We start from the raw sequence: 18,961 nt of genomic DNA, 5'->3' as shown, positions 1-18,961 counted from the left end.
GAGGCATGAGGGAAACTAGAGACACTGTCCAGCCCCCTGCAGGATGGGATGGCCCCAGAGAATGGCCTGCCTATTCATCATGCTGGGGGGACCCTCACCCCAACACAAGCTGTGTCCATCACTCAGAGCTTCATCTCAGCCCACAAACTATCCCTGCGACCTTTAAGTAGCTGAGTGTGTTTTCCTGAGTTCCTCATTCTCCTGGAGAGTTAGTAAAGAGACTTTTTTTTTTTTTTTTGCCAGTCCTAGGGCTTGAACTCAGGACCTGAGCATTGTCCCTGGCTTCTTTTTGCTCAAGGCTAGCACTCTACTACTTGAGCCACAGCGCCACTTCTGGCTTTTTCTGTTCATGTAGCGCTGAGAAATAGAACCCAGGGCTTCATGCATGCTAAACAAGCACTCTACCATTAAGCCATGTTCCCAGCCCCCACCCCCTACCCAATGGGAGACTTTTATCTGGAGAGTGGCGTCAAGTGGGAACAAACTCCAGCATCATCCACCAATCAGAGCTGGCCTCCAGCGTAACAGTCCTCCTATCAGAGCAGGTCTCCACTCCACTATCCACCAATCAGAGCTGGCCTCCATGCAACATTCCACCAATCAGAGCAGGCCTCGAGCTACACCATCCACCAATCAGAACAGACCTCCAGCTCCACCATCCATCAACCAGAGCTTGCCTCCAGTGCCTCATTCTACCAATCAGAGCAGGCTTTCAGCTTCATCAGCCCCCCACCCCCACCCCATCAGAGTAGACCTCCTGCCCTGCCATCCACCAAATCAGAGCAGTCTGTGCAGGCGTGTTGAAATTCATGTTATTATCAGTTCTCTCTGTGGACAAGCTGTTCTCTGCAAGATCTGCCAAGATATACAGTGGAAACCTTCGTGTTCTGCTTGGGGATGGTCACGGCTGCTGGCTGTGCCTAATTACACAGAGCACACGCATAATCACAGGGTGCGTGCTGAGACCCAACAAAGGGGCCCCCCTGCTTGCAGCGCACCATGCCTGGAACCTTCTCCCTGCCCTGTCTGCAGCTAAGCGGAAGCTAGGGTGCTTCCTAGGAAGCTCAAGCATGACACTGACTGACCACTAGAAGCTGGGGTCTCATCAGGAGGTCCTGCCCCCTGCAGAAACCCTGCAGGGCTATCAGGGGACATGTGTTGTGATCACAACTGGGGAGCTCCTGCCACGGAGCACGTGGAGGCCAGGGACTCTGATCAGCCCCTTGCAGTGCCCACGACATGCCACACAGTGAGCAACTCAGCCCTGGGTGCACAGTAGACACAGGGAAAGACTTTGCATTAATTATTGGGGACAAAATTCATTCCTCTCCCTCCTCCCAAGAAATAGCAGAACACACTGCTGGGGGAACCCAGCGTTGGGAACTGCCATCCTCTCTCCCCACTCAGTGTTGGGAGTGGCTTAGGATTCCAGCAGGGGAGATAACTATGGGTGCAGAATTTCTTTGAATCCAATTGGATCCTGAGCTCTGGGGCTCTCGAGTGGGACAATTTTTGACTCCAGATTTTTATGGGTTTTTTTTGCGGGGGGGGGGGGGGTCAATCCTGGGGCCTGAACTCAGGGCCTGGGTACTGTCCTTGAGCTTTTTTGCTCAAGGCTAATGCTCTACCACTTTGAGCCATAGCACCACTTCTGGTTTTTCTGGTGGTTAGATGGAGATAAGAGCCTCAAGGACTTTCCTGCTAGGGCTGACTTTGAACCGCAGTCCTCAGATTTTAGCCTCCTGAGTAGCTAGGATGATGGGCATGAGCCACTGGTACCCAACCAGGAGAAAGTTTTAATTGTCAGGATTTCTAGATGCTTCCTACTGGAGACCAGAAACACTGCTCAGCAGTGGACAATACACAGCATGACCGCTCAGTCAACAATGATCCTTCCCCCAGGAGCCCACGATGTTGAGGGAGAGCCCTGTCACTCCAGAACCTCACCTCACAGGGGGGCTTCAGACCTTCCTCAGCCAAGGGCATGCCTGTAACCCCAGTCCTTGGGAGGCAGACAGGAGGCTCTAGAGTTCTGCGCACAGAAAGATCTAGAGTTCCGCGGGGCTAGGTCATGACATTCCCATGGTTCCCACAGAAGCTCCGAATAGCAACCCACTCTTGAGCTTATTTTGGGCTTACGGCTGAATCAAAACTTGCTACCACCACGTTTTACATACTAAGAAACCAAAAACCAGAGAGGTTCATATCCACCATCACCAGGGTCAGGGCAGTGAGAATGGGGCTCCGGGGCCCATCACAGTGAGCCCAGCTACTATGAGGTCAGGTCCTGTTGCTAAGCAACAACTTGAACAGTCAGTCTGCCTCCCACAGAGTGGGAGTGATAGCAGCATGGTCACTGAGGATTTGTGGAACCTCAGCCTCCTTTGATTCAAAGCACTCCTGGGGGTGACAGTCACGTATGGAGATGTCTGGGGGCTGTGGGAACATGGGGAGCCCAGTGGGGGCTGGAAAGGGTTCATCAGGGGTGGGCAAAAAAAAAAAAAAAGCCTGTGTCAGGCCAGCATCCCTGCCCAGAGCTCTGCCTCCTGCCATAGGGCTCAGTATGCAGGGCCAACACAGTGTCTGCTGAGAAGTTGGGGTTCCAGTCTGTACTGGTGCCTCACTCCTGTAAGCCTATCTACTTAGGAGGCAGAGATCTGGAGGCCCAAAGTTCAAGATCAGCCTGGGAAGTCCATAAGACTCCATCTCCAATTAAGCAGCAAATAGCTGGGCTGAAGATTTGGCCCAAATGGTTGTGTACCACCATGAGGCCTTTGAGTTTGAATCTCAGTACTGACCAAATAGAAAGCTGTGGGCACTGACAAGCCCTCCTGTCCAAGCCTGAAAAGCTTAGACAGCAAAGGGTTAACTAGCTAATGCTGGCTGTTTTGCCAGATGTGTTTCTGAATTCTTTCTTAATAATGTTTTTGGTTTGGTTTGGTTTGGGTTGGGTTTTTGAGCCAAGGTTTTGCTGTGTCTCCCAGGCTGGCTTAGAACTCAAGATCCTTCTGCCTTAGCACTGGGATTATCCTGGAGAGTCTTAAAAACCTTTTCATTCTTGGCTGATGGAAAAACTGACCTGACAGTGGACGCCTGGCTTCTCTTTGCGGCAGCATTTTCCACAGCTGAGAAACCAGCTGATGACCTGGACTTCACTTCCCATCGTCCTTCCTGTCTTCACCCTGGCCCAGGAGCCGGTGGCATTGGTCATTGCATGTCCCCAGGCTCCTCTGAGCAATGACAGCTTCCCAGACACCTCTCGTGTCTGAGACCTGGAACTTGGTCATGTGGCTCGCTGGCCCCGTGTTCCTCGCGCTGACCAACCGGCCAGGATCTGTTTTCCCCTGGCAAGTTTGTGGAGCATGTCTCACACGGACAGACAAGGCGCCTTTCTCCTCTTCCCCGCGGGCAGCACGATCACGTTCAGCACCTTCTGTGATAGTCACCCTGTAGACCCGGGGCCTCTAGGTGATCCCGGGCTGGTGGGCCCATCAGCCTCCTGCTCTGCTCTTCCTAGCATCTGCTAGGCGGGACCTCCACCACGGAGCCACGCCCACAACACAAGCCACACCCTCAAGTCCCGCCCCTGCCCCGGTAGGTCCCACCCATCTCTTAAGCCACGCCCACACAGTGTAAGACACGCCTCCAGTTCCTGCTTTGGTTATTTTCCAGATAGAAGTCTCAAGCTTTTGGTCTTGGGGCCTGGACCACCGTCCCTCGCCTGCCTCCGTTGCCCTGGTAGCTGAGATGAGAGGCGTGTGCCAACACACCCAGCCTTCAGCTTGTCGGGTGTGTGTCTGTCTGTCTGCCCTCTGCGTATGTCGTTTCCAATCCTCAAGTCTCTGATCTTTGGAGAATTTCAGCATGCTGCGACGGACATTTCTCTGTTTTTCTGAATCTCCCTGACCCCATAACTGTTCCCCTCCCTCCGGAAGTCTTGACAGGACTGGGTCACCTCCTTGTCTCCAGCTGTCCCAGGAAAGCTCTACGTTGAGAACACACAGATGTCCCAGGTAGCCACTCCCCACCCCCAGGAGGGCGAGGGGCTTCCTAAGCCAGGCGCTGGTGGCTCATACCTATCATCCTAGCTACTCAGGAGGCTGAGAGTTCAAAGTCAGCCTAGGCAAGAAAGTCCATGAGACTCTTATCTCCAATTAACTCCCCCAAAAGCTGGAACTGTCAAGCGCTGAATTCCACAATCATGAGGTCATTTTGGAGGTCGTCAAAGGTCAAAAGTTTCTCTGAGGAAGCTACTTGGGCAGGCTGGCCTGGCTGGCCATGGAGGGACATGTCAGGAACACAGGCAGATGGCGACAGTGTTTGCGACAGGTGCTGTGGCTGTAATCACAGCTACTTGGGAGATCTGAGGATAAGGATTAGAGATCAACTCCATGTCAACCAACCTCTGGGCTCTGTGGTGCTCCCTGGCCATCCATCCCCAGAGAGCCAAGGGAGCTCAAGAATGAAGTGGGTCCCCTTTCCTCTCCTGACTGCCCAGCCTTCACGGGCCTCCTGAGAAAGCCAGTTGATGGTTCTCCCTCCACTTTCCTCTTCGGCGTCTTCCCTGTGCCTTCATACAGCTTGGTTCTCCATGCTGTTCATAGGCTGTTGGTCATGTGTTTGCCAAGGTGCTATCGGCCATAATGTTTTATTGTATCCCTGCTGTAGTAGGTGCAGTGCCAAGATGGCACTGTTCCAGGATGGCCTCATTTCAAGATGGCACCATTCCAGGATGGCACCCTTGGCGTCTGTGTCTTCTCTAATCCTCCACCCTTGTGTGTGTCCTTCCTGGGGTTTGTGTTATAGGCAGAAAGCCTTTTGCAGATGTAAATGAAGACACACACACAGACACACACACAGACACACACACACACACACACACACACTCCCATCCATGAACTGATACTGTCGGGGTGGCTGCAAGTTCATCCAGGGGTGTCAGATCCAGACAGGGCGCCAGGACCTGGAGCCCAGGGGATGGGGTGTCCCGGATAGCTCCATGGCCGACAGTGTGTAAGAATCCACACGTGCCATTGGGCCCAGCCCACAGCAGGGCTGAAGTGGGGAGATGTTCCCTGAGACGTGAAGAGAGAGAGGGACAGACAGACTGAGAGACAGAGACAGAGGCTCAGGCCGTGCCTAGTGCCACCTGGCAGCAGCTCATCAGACACCTTTGGTTCCCCAAGGTCAGAGCAAAGCCCTGGCAGATGTTTAGAGTGAGGGAGAGAAACCCTGCCATCCTCGCCTGACCTGCACAGGGTGACCTTGCCAGGGGCCAGCAAGCAGGGAGCTTTGAGGACTGTAACTGTGGGACCCCAAAGGAGACAGGGTCACATGCAGCGGCTGGCTGAGTCAGCTGCCGGCTGAGGCTGAGCCACGGAGCTGGGAGCCTCTGGAATGTGGCGTCCTGTCCTGTCCCTGTCCCTGTCCTGTCCGTCCTGTCCCCTGCCTGACATTCTGCTGAGTCAGGGCCATGCTGGGAATGGAGCTGTCACCCTGGAATTTGGAGCCCCAGGGAGGGAGGGAGGGAGGGGCAGGGAGAAGCTGGAATGTGAACCCTAGCAGCTTTCTGGGCCTTGAGGGGAGGCAGATAGCAATGGGGACTTGCCCTCAGCACCCCTGGAAAACCATTAACCAGGACACCCCAACTCCTGGCGCCACACTGTACAACTGCCTGCCAGCTTATCTCTGCTGGTGGGTGGGGACCGGGTTGTTCTCTGGAGATACCCTGGGCCCTGTAAAGGGCTGAGCCACCTGCTCCATGCCCAGGGCTCCCCAATCATGGTGCTCCCCCCAGGCCTGCAGGGTCACCCCCAGATCCCCAGGTGGCTGAACTATTGAAGTCAAGACTGCTTGAGGGTGAAAACCCGTGCCCCCACCTGGGGCTGTGCCACTTCCTCAAGGAAGTGGCAACTTCCTCTGTGTGTGTCTTTTGTCGGTCCTGGGGCTTGAACTCAGGGCCTGGGCACTGTCCCTGAGCTCTTTTGCTCAAGGCCAGCGCTCTACCCCTTGAGCCACAGAGCCACCTCCAGTTTTGGGGTAGTTATTTGAGATAAGAGTCTGCTGGGGACTTTCCTGCCCGGGCTGGCTTTGAACTGGAATCCTCACATCTCAGCCTCTTGAGTAGCGAGGATGATAGGTGTGAGCCACCAGCACCCAGCTGGAAGTGGCAACTTAATTCAGTGCAGTAATGAGAATGTCCTGGTCCTGACTGGGGGGTGGGGGGGACGGTTCCAGGACCTAGAAGGAGATGGGAAAATGGGAAAATGAGGCAACCTGTCAGAGACTTACTTGATCCTGTGGGTAGTAGGGAACCATGGAAGGTTCTAGCCTCATTCCTGATAGTTGGTTTGAGGCCATGTAGTGGTCCCATGTTCATTTCAACTTTTTGTTGTTGTTTTGTAAACTCAGGGCCTGGGCAGTGTCCCTGAACTTTTTCTTTTCCTCTCAAGGCTGGTGCTTTACCACCTGAACCACAGCCTTCACTTCTGGCTTTTTTGGTGCTTGATTAGAGATGCCCGGGCTGGCTTTGAATGGTGCTTCTCAGATCTTAGCCTCCTGAGTAGCTGGGATTGCGGGCGTGAGCCACCATGCCCGGCCTGCCATGGGTTTTTACAGGGCCACATTTTGTACCCTTGGTGAGCTGAAAGCTCTGCCATATGGGTCTGGACCTGACATGTGTGTGCCCCATACATGGTAAGTGCTTAGCCAACCAACACCCAAAGCAAAACAACCCCAGGAATGAAGCCTGAATGTGGGGGGCACAGCAGTTAGAGGGAGCTACTGAGACATGTGACCACCCTACTAGGGGCTTTAAATCTGGAGTACTGGGGTTTGAACTCAGGGCCTTGTGCTTGGCTAGGCAGGTGCCCTCTGCCCCTTGAGTCAACACCCCTCATGTGTTTTATTTTTGTTTTAGTTATTTTGAGGATCTCGTGGTTTAGCTTTGGCTGGCCTGGACCTCAACCCTTCTATTTATGACTCTATAGCCGGGATTATAATATAGATCATCAAGCCTGACTTGTTGGTTGAGATGAAGTCTTGGCAGACACTTTTGCCCAAGCTGACCTCTAACCACAATCTTCCCCAGCTCCACCTCCTGGGCAGCTGGGACTGAAGGCATGAGTCACCACCCCTGGCCTGATACAGGGCATGGAAAGGAATACAGTTTAGCCCCTAACAGTCTACTTTTGAGGTTCAGGTTGATGCATTTTTGGGGGGGAGGAACACTATGCAGCCCTGAAGTCAGGGTAATCTATGCTTAGCCCTCACAGGCAGCAGGGGTTATTTAGAGGGAGGGAAGAAAGGCCAGAAACTGGACATTGCTGGGGCCCATGTCTGTCTTCCCAGCACCCTGGGAGGAGAGAGTGGAGATGTTTCTGTTTATAAGCGAATCTAGAAGCTTAAAACCCCAAGAGAGGTCACGGGAGCTCCCAGCTCCACTGGGAGCCATCCCAGGTCAGCCCGCAGGTCCCCCCCCCCATCCTGGATCTTTCCAGTTTGCTTCAGCAGCCTTTGGTAGCCCCCTGGGGAGCAGGGGACCCGGGCGTGGGCCGTGCTGTGGGTGTGGATGGGGTCGTGGGTGGGGTCCCATCTCAGGGGTCTGGGGCAGGAGTGGCAGGTGTGGCAGGCAGAGATGGGAGGGGTCACCATGCCTCTGGCTTTCCACTCATCCTACAGCCTTTCCCCCTCCCTACCCCCCAAACAATCACCTCATTGGGCTCCCACCTGCAAACTCACCTCTGTGAGTTCTAGCACATTCGCAGATTGTGCTGCCATCACCACTAATGCCAGAATATTCTGTCCCCCACCCCCACCCCAAGGATCCCTGTCCTCATATCTAAAAGATGATCAGCAAAAGGACAGAGCCGGGGCACGGCTCAAGTAGTAAAGGGCCTGCCTGGCAAGCATGAGGCCTTGAGTCCAGCTCAGTGCTAAGCAAAGTGCTGGTGGCTCATGCCTGCCATCCTAGCTACTCAGGAGGCTGAGCTCTGAGGACAGTGGTTCAAAGCCAGCCAGGGCAGGAAATTCTGTGAGATTCTTATCTCCAATTGGAGATAAGCACTGAAAATGTTGGAACCTTGAGTGAAAACAGCACCCAGGCCCTGAGTTCCAGCCCCACAACCACCACCACCACCAAACCTGAGTGTGCAAGGCCCTGAGTTCAAGTCCCAGTACTGGAACAGAAGCATGCTGCCAAAAGCTCATTCTTTTTCTGATATATTATTGGATTATGCAACAGAAGCAGCTGTGGGACATCTTCCGGGTGGTGTGTAAGGCCCCTCCCCCTCCCCGCTCCCCGCAGCGCGCGCCTGCAGGCTGTGACCACCAGGTGGCAGCAGAGCCCGCCTCCGCCTGCGCCGCCACTCTGGCTCCCGGCTGCGCTTCGCGGCGTCCCCGACCCGCAGTCTAGACGCTGGCCGGCGGAATTCTTCTCTCGTGTAGTCAGCCTGCGGAGAGGAGACCGAGCCGGCGCGCTGCCATCCCCTGCCGTCATCGCTTCCCGCCATGTGTCTCCCGGGCTGTCTAGCCGGGCCCTGGATCCCGCCACAGAGAGGCTTAGTAAGGGCTGGGGTGGGGTGGAGGGGACCACTGCTGCCCAGAAAAGGGAGGCGCTGGCCTCCCACCCCAGCTGCACGGACGGGAGGGGGTCACTGAGCATGTCCGCGTCCCCGCTGCCCAGGGGCCAGCGCTGAGTTTCTGGAGCTGGGTCTCAGGTGTCTGTCTGCACCCCAGCCAGGCCCAAACCCAGCCCTGCCTGCCTGAGGACACATCCCAGGCTGCCTGGGACCAGACATAAGACATTAACTGGAAGACAGAGGATGGAGGCACCACCACTGCCTCCCCCCTAAAACCCCAACCCCCGCAGTTGGGCTTTGTAACATTCTCTTAAGTCACTGAGCTGTCCCGGGGGGGGGGGGGGGAGGGGACACCTGCCAGGTGCCCCTCCCAACCCCTGGGTTCTCCTTCCTTTCCTTTACCCAGTGGAGGGGGCCTCCACTGCCGGGCAGACCCTTGGTCGCGCCTCCCAAGCTGGATTGGAGGAGCCGATTCCCCCTGGCTCCCCCAGCAGGGGCGATGGACCACCACGATCGAACCAGTTGGCCTGGTCCACTCCTCGGTCCTCCATTGTCCCAGGGTAGCCAGGCCGTGGCTGCTCGGTGTTAAAGACAGAACTCGGCCCAGGGGATTGCTTTGCAGACTCAATGAACAGGTGCCTTGCCCAACAAAGATCCACTTCCGGTCACTTCCGGAGGCTCCAAGTCCGAGGCTCCTCGGATTCCCCCGGAGGACTCCCTCAGGCCCTCTCCCTCCCCGCCCTGGGCCTGGGCCTCTGCCTCCCCACAGTGGCCCCCAGCCCCCACCGTGCCTGTCTGTGTCAAATGTCTCCTTTTGCTCGGCACTTGTCATCTTAGTTCAAGACCAGGTCCTGCAGGCAAAATTGCAAAGACTCGGAAACTAGGGGAGCCGGATAGGGGCGTGGCTCTCGCGGTGGGGGCAAGGCTCTCCCTGTGGGGCAAGGCTCTCGCTGTGGAGGCGTGGCTCTCACGGTGGAGGCGTGGCTCTCACGGTGGAGGCGTGGCCCTCGCGGTGGGGCAGGGCTCTCACGGTGGAGGCGTGGCTCTCACGGTGGAGGCGTGGCCCTCGCGGTGGGGCAGGGCTCTCACGGTGGAGGCGTGGCTCTCACGGTGGAGGCGTGGCTCTCAGGGTGGAGGCGTGGCTCTCACGGTGGAGGCGTGGCTCTCACGGTGGAGGCGTGGCTCTCACGGTGGAGGCGTGGCTCTCAGGGTGGAGGCGTGGCCCTCACGGTGGGGCAAGGCTCTCGCTGTGGAGGCGAGGCTCTCACGGTGGAGGCGTGGCTCTCACAGTGGAGGCGTGGCTCAGGGTGGAGGCGTGGGTCTCGCTGTGGGGCAGGGCTCTAACGGTGGAGGCGTGGCCCTCGCGGTGGGGCAGGGCTCTCACGGTGGAGGCGTGGCTCTCATGGTGGAGGCGTGGCTCTCAGGGTGGAGGCGTGGCTCTCACGGTGGAGGCGTGGCCCTCGCGATGGGGCAATGCTCTCGCGGTGGCGTGGCTCTCACGGTGGAGGCGTGGCTCTCGCTGTGGGGCAGGGCTCTCACGGTGGAGGCGTGGCTCTTACGGTGGGGCGTCTTGCCCACCAAGTACAAAGCCTTGAATTCAATCCCCAGTACTGTCCGTTCCTCGCCCCCCCCCAAGAAAATCCCCTTCTCTGTTTTGGTCAGTTGTGGGGCTTGAACTCGGAACCTGGGTGCTTGTCCCTGAGCTCTTTCCCCCAAGGGGAGCGCTCTACCACTTTGAGCCACAGCACCACTTCCGGTTTTCTGGTGGTTGGTTGGAGATAATCTTATGGGCTTTCCTGCCTGGGCTGACTTTGAACTGGGATCCTCAGATCTCGGCCTCCTGAGTAGCTAGGATTACAGATGTGAGCCTCTGGGCCCGGCCCCTCTTTTCTTTAATTCTTTAATTCCAGCTAAAGCCCACCGTGCTCCAATGAGGTGTCATCCCACTCCATCAGCAACCAACCATACTGAGGTCGCGTTCTGAGGTCCTGGGCTGGAGAATTCCACAAGGATGTGGGAGTGGTGACAGAAATGAACCCATGCCACCAGAGACTGGGCTGCCGCCCTACTGGGTCTTGCTTTCTAGGAACTTCCTCCATCCCCCTTCCCCCCCCACCCCCCCCCCCCCACACACACACCGTGGGCAGAATGGAGAGGAGGAAAGTGGAGACACTGAGCTGGCCAGGGCTCCAAGAGGCCCCAGGGGCCAGGTGGGGCAGAAGCAATGTCCGCTGGTGAGATCTGCAAAACAGATAACACTGGAAGCCAGAGCTGAGCTTCCTCAAAGATCAGGGCCTCAGCAGGATAGAACATTCTGCAGTGGAGGCCCTGCTCCCTGGGGGGAGGCGAGGGGCTTCCCCACTTCTGTCCCTGCCCAGCACTGTTTCCACAAGGGACTAATGAGACGCAAGATCCTCACCCGTGTAGCCAACCTGCCTGCCACCTGCCCTGCGCCCAGCCTCATACTTAAAGTGTCCTGGGGGCCCTGGCTCTCCTGGAGCTGCTGCTGTCTGCAGGCTGGGGACACAGCACTAGGGCTGAGGACAAAGCCTGGGCACCAGCCACATCTCAATAAGGAGCCAGGCACACTGGTGTGGTCAGGGCCCAAGGCAGGAAGTCATCACCCGGTAATTCTCTAGGCTATGTGGAAACAGGCCTCCAGACAGATAATTCCCACTGCACCCAAGAGGTGGAAAGAATCCAAACAGCCACCAACAGATGAGTGGATAAACACAATGGAGTCCATGTTTGCATTGGAATATTACTCAGCCAGGAACAGGGCTGGGAAAAGTGCTGCCCTACAGAGGGGCTGAGATCAGGGACAGAAGCAGACACCCAAAGCCGGGTGCTGGTGGCTCATAGCAGTTTTGTAGCTTACACAATGAAACCTGGGGGATCAAGGTTTGAGGCTGGCCTGGGTTCCCAAGACTCCATCCCAAAAATATTTGGGTACAGTTGTGCTCATCTGTCATCCTAGTTTCTGTGAGAAACATAAATAGAAGATTGTGGTCCAAACTGGACCAGGGAACAAGTGAGAGCCTCTTTTAAAAATCACCAGAGCAGGTGGCTTAGTGGTAGAATGTTTGCCTAGCATGCACAAAGCCCTGGGTTCGATTCCTCAGCACCACATACACAGAAAAAGCCAGAAGTGGTGCTGTGGCTCAAGTGGTGGAGCACTAGCCTTGAGCTAAAGAAGCTTAGGGACAGTGTTCAGGCCCTGAGTCCAAGCCCCAGGACTGGCAAAAAAAAAAAAAGAATCACTGGAGAAACTGGGCACCAGTAGCCCATGCCTTCCATCCTAGCTAGTCAGGAGGCTGACATGTGAGGATCACAGTTCAAAACCATCCCAGACAGGGAGCCCATGAAACTTTTATTTCTGATTAACCTCCAAAAAAGCCAGAAGTGCAGCTGTAGTTCAGGTGGTAGAGCATTAACTTTGAGCAAAAAAAGCTCAGGGACAGTGCCCGGGTCCTGAGTTCAATTCCCCAGGACAGTCACCAAACAAACAAACAAATAAAGCCCCCCAGCCTGTGACTCCATCTAGGACTGGTAAATGCAGAGATAGCAGTTTCTAGAGTAAGGGACTGAGCCACCGCTCCTGGGTATGGGCGTCCTTTGGGGGGGGGGTGAGGGATAGGGTATTCTGGGATCAGAGGTGTACAGCTTTGGGAACATGCTCAGATTTACAGACTTGTTTGTTTATGTATTTATTAATTTATTAGGCCAGGACTGGGGCTTGAACTTGGCCTCATGAGCTTGCTCAGATTTTTTTTTTCTGCTCACAGCTGGTGCTTTACTACCTGGGCCATGCCTCCTGCCTCTAGGACAGCTTTTCACTAGTTAATTAATAAGACTCAAGAGGACTTTTCTGCCCAGGCTGTTCTCCCTGAGTGCTGGGGTGACAGACGTGAGCCCCCAGGGCCTGGTGGCTTGCTCACTGTTAATCTTCAATTATACAAACTTCCCTGCAAGTTTTACAGCCTGGTTAGGAGTCTAAGTTTGGGACAGATGCAGACTTCCTGTGGGCACAGGTGTGGAGGGGGGGCTTGCAAATAAGAGCCAGCCTGAAAGCCAGGTGTCCTGGCAGACACCTCTAATGTCCAAGAGCCTGAGTGGGGAGGCTCCTCTGCACCTTTCCTGGAAATGGGGTGCTGCGAGAGGATGGAGCACCTGGCCCTGGGGTGTTAGGAAGAAGCAAGCCTTCTGGCTCTCATGAGGTGCACAGGTGCACCTCCTCTTGCCCACCCCCGCTTCACTGGGGGAGTTATCAGCCAGCATCTCAGGCTGCCAGAGCACCGGCCATTGCATCTACCTCCTTTGAATGGGGACTGTGAAAGGGGGCTGTAGCTGCCCTCTGCAGGCTTTACCTGATCTGGTTTGAGCTGGCATGATGGAGTAGGGGTGGGGGGGGAGATCCTGTTGGCTTGGGGAGGGGCATCTCCCCATCTCCCAGCCACCTGCAGAGGGCTCTGACTCTGAGGTGTGGTGGCTCCTGCCCTGCCCCTCCCCCACCGGCTCCCAAGCAGCTCAGCTCAGTGACCTTTTCTCCCAAATGCCACTCTGTCTCCTCGGTTCCCTTTCAGAGGCCCACACAGGTCTGGTGACCAACACATTCTGTTGTTTGTGTTGCACCTTGGCCCTGTCTCCCCTCTGTGGTCCAGGGGTTCCCCTTCCCCAGCTGAGCCCTCAGGCCTCTTCCCCTTATAATTGGTGGCAGCCCTGCCACTAAGCTGGGAGGGGAAAGGTCGCGGGTGGGGGCCAGGCCAGGCTGAGCCCGGATTCTCAGACTGACCTGAGTACTTTTTTTTTTTTTATGTCATGGGCTTAAACTCGGATCCTGGGTGCTGTCCCTGAGCTTTTTCCCTCAGGGCTAGCACTCTATCACTTTGAGCCACAGCGCCACTTCCGGTTTTCTGGTGGTTGACTGGAGATGAGAATCTCATGGACTTTCCTGCCCAGACTGGCTTTGAACCACAATCCTCAGATCTCAGCCTCCTGAGTAGCTTGGACGACAGGTGTGAGCCACCAGCACCTGGGTCAATTGGCTATTTTCCCAGATAAGGTCTCAATTTTTTTTTGCGGGCATGGAAACCTTCTTGTACTCATTCTAGAATGAACTTTTAGTTAACAGCTAAACACCTTAAATCAAAAGGGGTAGGAGGATGGAACCCATGTGTTGCATGTGCCAGGCCAGGATTGTTGCTGAGTCCAGATTCTTTTCAGTGCCCGTTGACAGGCCGGCGGGACTGGGCCCTGCAGCGTTAGCTGCAGGCCTCTGAGCAGAGCCTCTGACACTGCCCTCAGAGACACCAGCTCTTAGTCCTTGTGATGTAGGGGAGGAGGGAGCCACGGCCCTGGCTTCCCCAGGGGGACACTAAGCATGGGGACCCCAACCGAGGGAGCTCAGAGCGCGCCCACGTGCACGCAGGTGCACAACATGGAGAAAAGCTTGCGCAGGCTGAGTAGAGGGCCTCCCGCATGCCCCCCGGTGTCTGGAGTCCCAGACACCAAGAGAGGCAGGAAGGATCCCCTAGACACGGTTGGGGGGGGGGGGGGGGGAAACGGGTGACCCTGCCCAGAACTGGATTTCAGACTTCTGTCCTCTGCAACTGAGAAAGAAGGAAAGGAATCACTGTTGTTGTATGCTATCAAAGTAATGTGATTTGTTACAGCAGCAACCAAAAGCCCATACTGACCACTAAAGGGCTTAGATGCCCATAGCTATAGCTACATAAACCATCCCAGGGCCTGTGAGGCAGAAAAGCCACACCTGGATTTTATTCTTTGCTTTTCTTTTTCTTATTTATTGTCAAAGTGATGTACAGAGAGGTTACAGTTTCATATGTTAGGACTTGGGTACATTTCTTGTACTGTTTGTTACTTCCTCCCTCGTTCCCCCCTCCCCCGTCCCTCTTTCCCTCTCCCCACATGAGTTGTTCAGTTGGTTTACACCAAATGGTTTTGCATTCTTTTTTTTGGGGGGGGGGGAATCATAAACTTGAACTCAGTCCCTGACTCATTGGCTAACGCTCTACCCACTGAGCCACACCTCCAAACACCCTAGATGTTCTTTTTTTCATCTCTGAACGCTAGAGTTGGTAGGACATTCTAAGTGCCGCCTGCCAGGGTCCTGGGGTCATAGGGAAAGCTCCCACGCTATTATTGGTAGGCAGGACGCCCAAGAGATTTCATTACACCCCTCCCTCAGGCTCAGTTTGCCCCTCTAAAATAGACCCAGCTAAGACAAATTCTCAGCTCAGGCTCTCCAAGGCTCTCAGCCTGCTTAAAACTCGATCTAGGAACTCTGACGACATGCTGCTCCTGTCAGCAGGACAGGCTGACATCCTCCACATAATTGGCTCCTAAATTTAGCCTGCTGCTCCTCAGGAGCCAGCCGGGTGTACTTTTGGTCAGTCTCCCCGTCCATCACTAGATACACAGCCCTGACTTGGCACTTCTGAGCCTGCTGTATTCCTTGAAGCTTCTTTGCCTGGCATTTCCTGCCTTCCAGGGTCCCCCAGGTCTCGCCCCACCCCTGTGCCCCCCCCTGCAGTCATTCGGGGGTTAGCGCCTTCTGTCCAGCCTGGCAGAGGCCAGTGAGATGGCTTTCTGATCATGAACTTGCTCCTTGCAAAAAAAAAGCCAGAAGTTGAGCTAGGACTCTGGTGGAAGTGTATCGGCCTGGAGCAGGAAGAAAACTAAGGGACAGCACCTAGGTGTGAGTTCAAACCCCAGGACAGGCACAGGAAAAAAATAAAAGCAAGCCAGGATCCCAGGGCTTACATCTGGCCACTCAGAAGGTTGAGCTCTAGAGGATCTCTGTCTGAAGCCAGCCTGGGCAGGAAATCTGTGAGAGTCCGTCTCCAATTCACCATCAAAAAGCCAGGCTGCAGGTGTGGCTCAAGTGGTAGAGCAACAGTCAAGGAAGCCAAATGAATGCAAGACCCTTAGTTCAAAGCCTGGTACTGGCAATAATAATAATAATAGATTAAATAAGGCAAGGAATGTGTCTTCTCTTGCAGGATGCTAGGACCTCTGGCCTCTGCTGGCTGTCCTCGTGCTTAATTTCCCTGTCCCACACCCCAGCTGTGATCAGCTTGCCCTTCCTGCTCGCCTGACCTGCTGAGTTCCTCAGACTCCTGATGGTTCAGTATTAACCTGGCTATAAAAGGCAATTGTGATCTAAGGAACATGGGAGGCTGGGAAGAGGAAGGGTGGCCTGCTGCCCAGCCCGGGGCTTGGCTCCGCTTCTGCTTCTCCGTCTGGCGTGGGGCATTCATTTCAGTTCCCAGAACACGCTCAGCCTCAGCACATGCACTGAGGATTGCGTAGTGGCGCTGCTCGTGCTCCCAGCCCTGAGCCGCCACCCCAGGCCGCCCTGCCTGCTGGCCCTGGCTGAGGATCCTCATTGCTTGGCTCTGATTGGCTCTGACTTCGGGGCCGGTGTAGCCGAGTCCCTGCGCACATGCTGTTCTTCTGGCTGAGTATTGCTTAGACCAGTGGTGCTGGGGTGGAGGGGTGCTGAGCAGAGTGAAGCCAGGCCTTCAGGCAGACGCTGGAGCTGCAGCCTGACCCGCAGGGCCTTTTTTCTCGGAATCCCTCCCACAAAACTCCTGTCCCTGGCTGCCTCCAGATTTGCTGCTTGAAACTTCTGGGAGGAGTATTAAACCTCCCCTGGAAGTCTGCCCTCATTTTCCCCTATGAGATCTTTGTGGTATGACAGGGCAGGGAGGGGAGCTTCAGGCTTCTGTGGAGCATGCGCCGTGTACCTGCAGTGCTTGGGTGCAGAACTCTGCAGGGGAGGGGGAGGGGCTGCAGCCAGGTTGCCATGGATACGGGGAGCCTGGTACCCAGTGCTGGGTAGTATTAAGAGACAGGGTGGTCAAGGCATTGACCTGAGGATACTCGAGGTCTTTGGGAAGGTCAAATATGCCATCCATCAAACCAGAAATGACATTTTGCCAAAATAGAGCCCGGTGCCGATGGCTCAGGCCTGTCATCTGAGCCACGAAGGAAGCTGAGATCTGAGGATCATGGTTCGAAGGCAGCCAGGGCAGGAAAGTCTGTGAGATGCTCATCTCTAATAAACGACCAAAAAGCTGGAAGCAGAGCTGTGGCTCAAGTGGTAGAGCACCAGCCTTGAGCAAAAGAAGCTCAAGGACAGTGCCCAAGCCCTGAGTTCAATCTCCAGGACTGGCACACACACACAAAATGAAGCCATGTCCCTGTGAGCACCATCTCATTCCCTTCTCCTGCCACAGCCCCAGGAAGTACACTTCCTGTCTCTGGATTCACCTGTTCTAGACATTTCCTATCAAGGGAGCCACTGCAGGGCCCTTTGTGTCTCCTTCTCTCAGTGAGCGTGGTGTCAGTGGGGACCTTCCACCTTGTGCATGACTGTGTGCATCACAACCTTGTCTTGTTCCTGGCTATGTGATACTCCCACAGGATGGACCCCAGTGTGTTCATCCATCACTCGGTAATTGACACAGGGCCCAGCGAAGGTCCGAGCAGGAGTTTCCATTTCTCTGAGGCAGCATTTCTAGCAGAGGAATCACAGGTCCTGGGGTAGCTCCACATCTGACTTTTTTAAGAGCCACCAGCCCATTTCCCAATCTGCTGTCTTACCTCACGGTCCCACACACCACGCCTGCGTTCTGAGCTCACATCCTGCCCCACACTGTACTTTCTTTCTTCACCAGAGTGCCCTCCCAGGCCCAACCCTGTGGTTCCAATTTGCATTTCCCTGATGACTAATGCTGGCGAGTAGCTTTTCATCTGTGTATTGATCATTTGCATATCTTTTTTGGAGAAGTTTCTATTCATAGTTCCCCCCCCCTTTTTTTTTTGCAGTGCTGGGGATGAAGCCTAGAAACTCCCATTTATTGAACAATCACTTACCACTGACCCTGTATCCTCAGAGTGGACATTTGTGTGTGTGTGTGTGTGTGTGCACCTGTGTGTATGTGTGTGTGTTGGTCCTAGGACTTCAGCTCAGGGTCTGGGTACTGTCACTGAGCTTTTTTGCTTAAAGCTGGCACTCCATCACTTGGGCCACACCTCCACTACCCGCTTTCTGGTGGTTAATTGGAAATTAGAGTCTCATGCTGGCTTCTCAGACTCAGCCTCCTGAGTACCTGGAATTACAGATGTGAGCCACCTACTGGTACCCGGCCTTGGCAATCTTTGTTTTCTCTTCTGGTGTTGGTGGGGTTTGAGTTCAGGGCCTGGAATTTGTGGTAGGCAGGTATAAAGGCATGTGCCCTGCCACTGCCGTGTAAGCCATGCCCCCCCACCTGCCCGGAGCCACACCCCCGCCATGTGGGCAATTTCTTTTTGCTTAATGTTCAGGTTGGGTACTGTGTTTTGTCCACAGTCACCCTTGGTACTAGGTGATTGTGGACAAAACACAGTACCCTACTTAATAGCCTCCTGAGTCACTGGGATTATAGGCACATGGCACCATGCCTGATAATCAACTAAAATGGGGTCTCACTAACTTTTTGCCTGCCCTCTATCTGCAATCTCTCCATCTCTTCCTCACCAGAAAGTGAGATTACAGGCATGAGCCACTGTGCTCAGCCCACGCAAGCTACTTGAGAGGGAAAAGCAGGAAGATCTTGAGTTTGAGGCCAGCCTGGGCAGTTAGCCAGACCCTGTCAGAAAGCAAAACACAAACAAAAGGGCTGGGGTGTGGTTTAAGGGATATAGCTCAAGGTCCAATTCCCAATCCAAAAATGGAGAGAAAAACTTTCCTTATATATTCTAGAGACATAAATACCTTTGGAGATCTATGATTTGCAAACCCTCTCTCCCATTTTGTGGGTTGTCTTTTCACATTTGTTCTGGTTTCCTTGGAAGCTAAAAAAATTTTTTTAAATTTGGATAAGGCTTCCTATAAATTTTTTGTTTTGCTTAACTTTTTAATCCATTCTTTATTCTTAATTTTTTATTATTATTATTATTATTATTATTATTATTATTATTATTATTATTACCAGTACTGGGGCTTGATCTCAGGGCCTGGGCGCTGTCCTTATCCTTTTCACTTGAGGTTCCTGTTCTACCACTTGAGCCACAGCTCTACTTCTGGCTTTTTGGTGGTCAATTGGAGATAGGAGTCTCACAGGCTTTCCTGCCTGGGCTGGCTTTGAGCTGCAATCCTCAGATCTCCTGAGTAGCTCCTGAGTATCTGGGATGACAGGTGTGAGTCACCAGCGCCGGGCTCTTTCATTAGTGTTCCTGGTGGCTGGGGGGAGGGGAGTGTCTCAATTTTCACAAATCTGATCCTGTTTAAAACACGTTAGAGGCACGCATGGAATGCTTAAGGAGCTGGGGTTCCCAGGGTCCCCGTGGCCTTGATGATATTCCAGATGGGATGC

General features: G+C 54.5%; 1 protein-coding gene across 1 annotated transcript in view; it reads left to right on the top strand.

Annotated features, from left to right (window-relative positions):
* Gng7 (G protein subunit gamma 7) overlaps window positions 1–18,961 on the top strand; it is an 82,062-nt gene that overhangs the window by 28,467 nt on the left and 34,634 nt on the right. The window lies entirely within an intron of this gene.

The sequence above is a fragment of the Perognathus longimembris genome, chromosome 3, assembly GCF_023159225.1.
Source record: "Perognathus longimembris pacificus isolate PPM17 chromosome 3, ASM2315922v1, whole genome shotgun sequence".
NCBI classification, from domain to species: domain Eukaryota; kingdom Metazoa; phylum Chordata; class Mammalia; order Rodentia; family Heteromyidae; genus Perognathus; species Perognathus longimembris.
The sequence above is the reverse complement of the archived record's forward strand: the minus strand, read 5'-3'. Positions and strand labels throughout refer to the sequence as shown.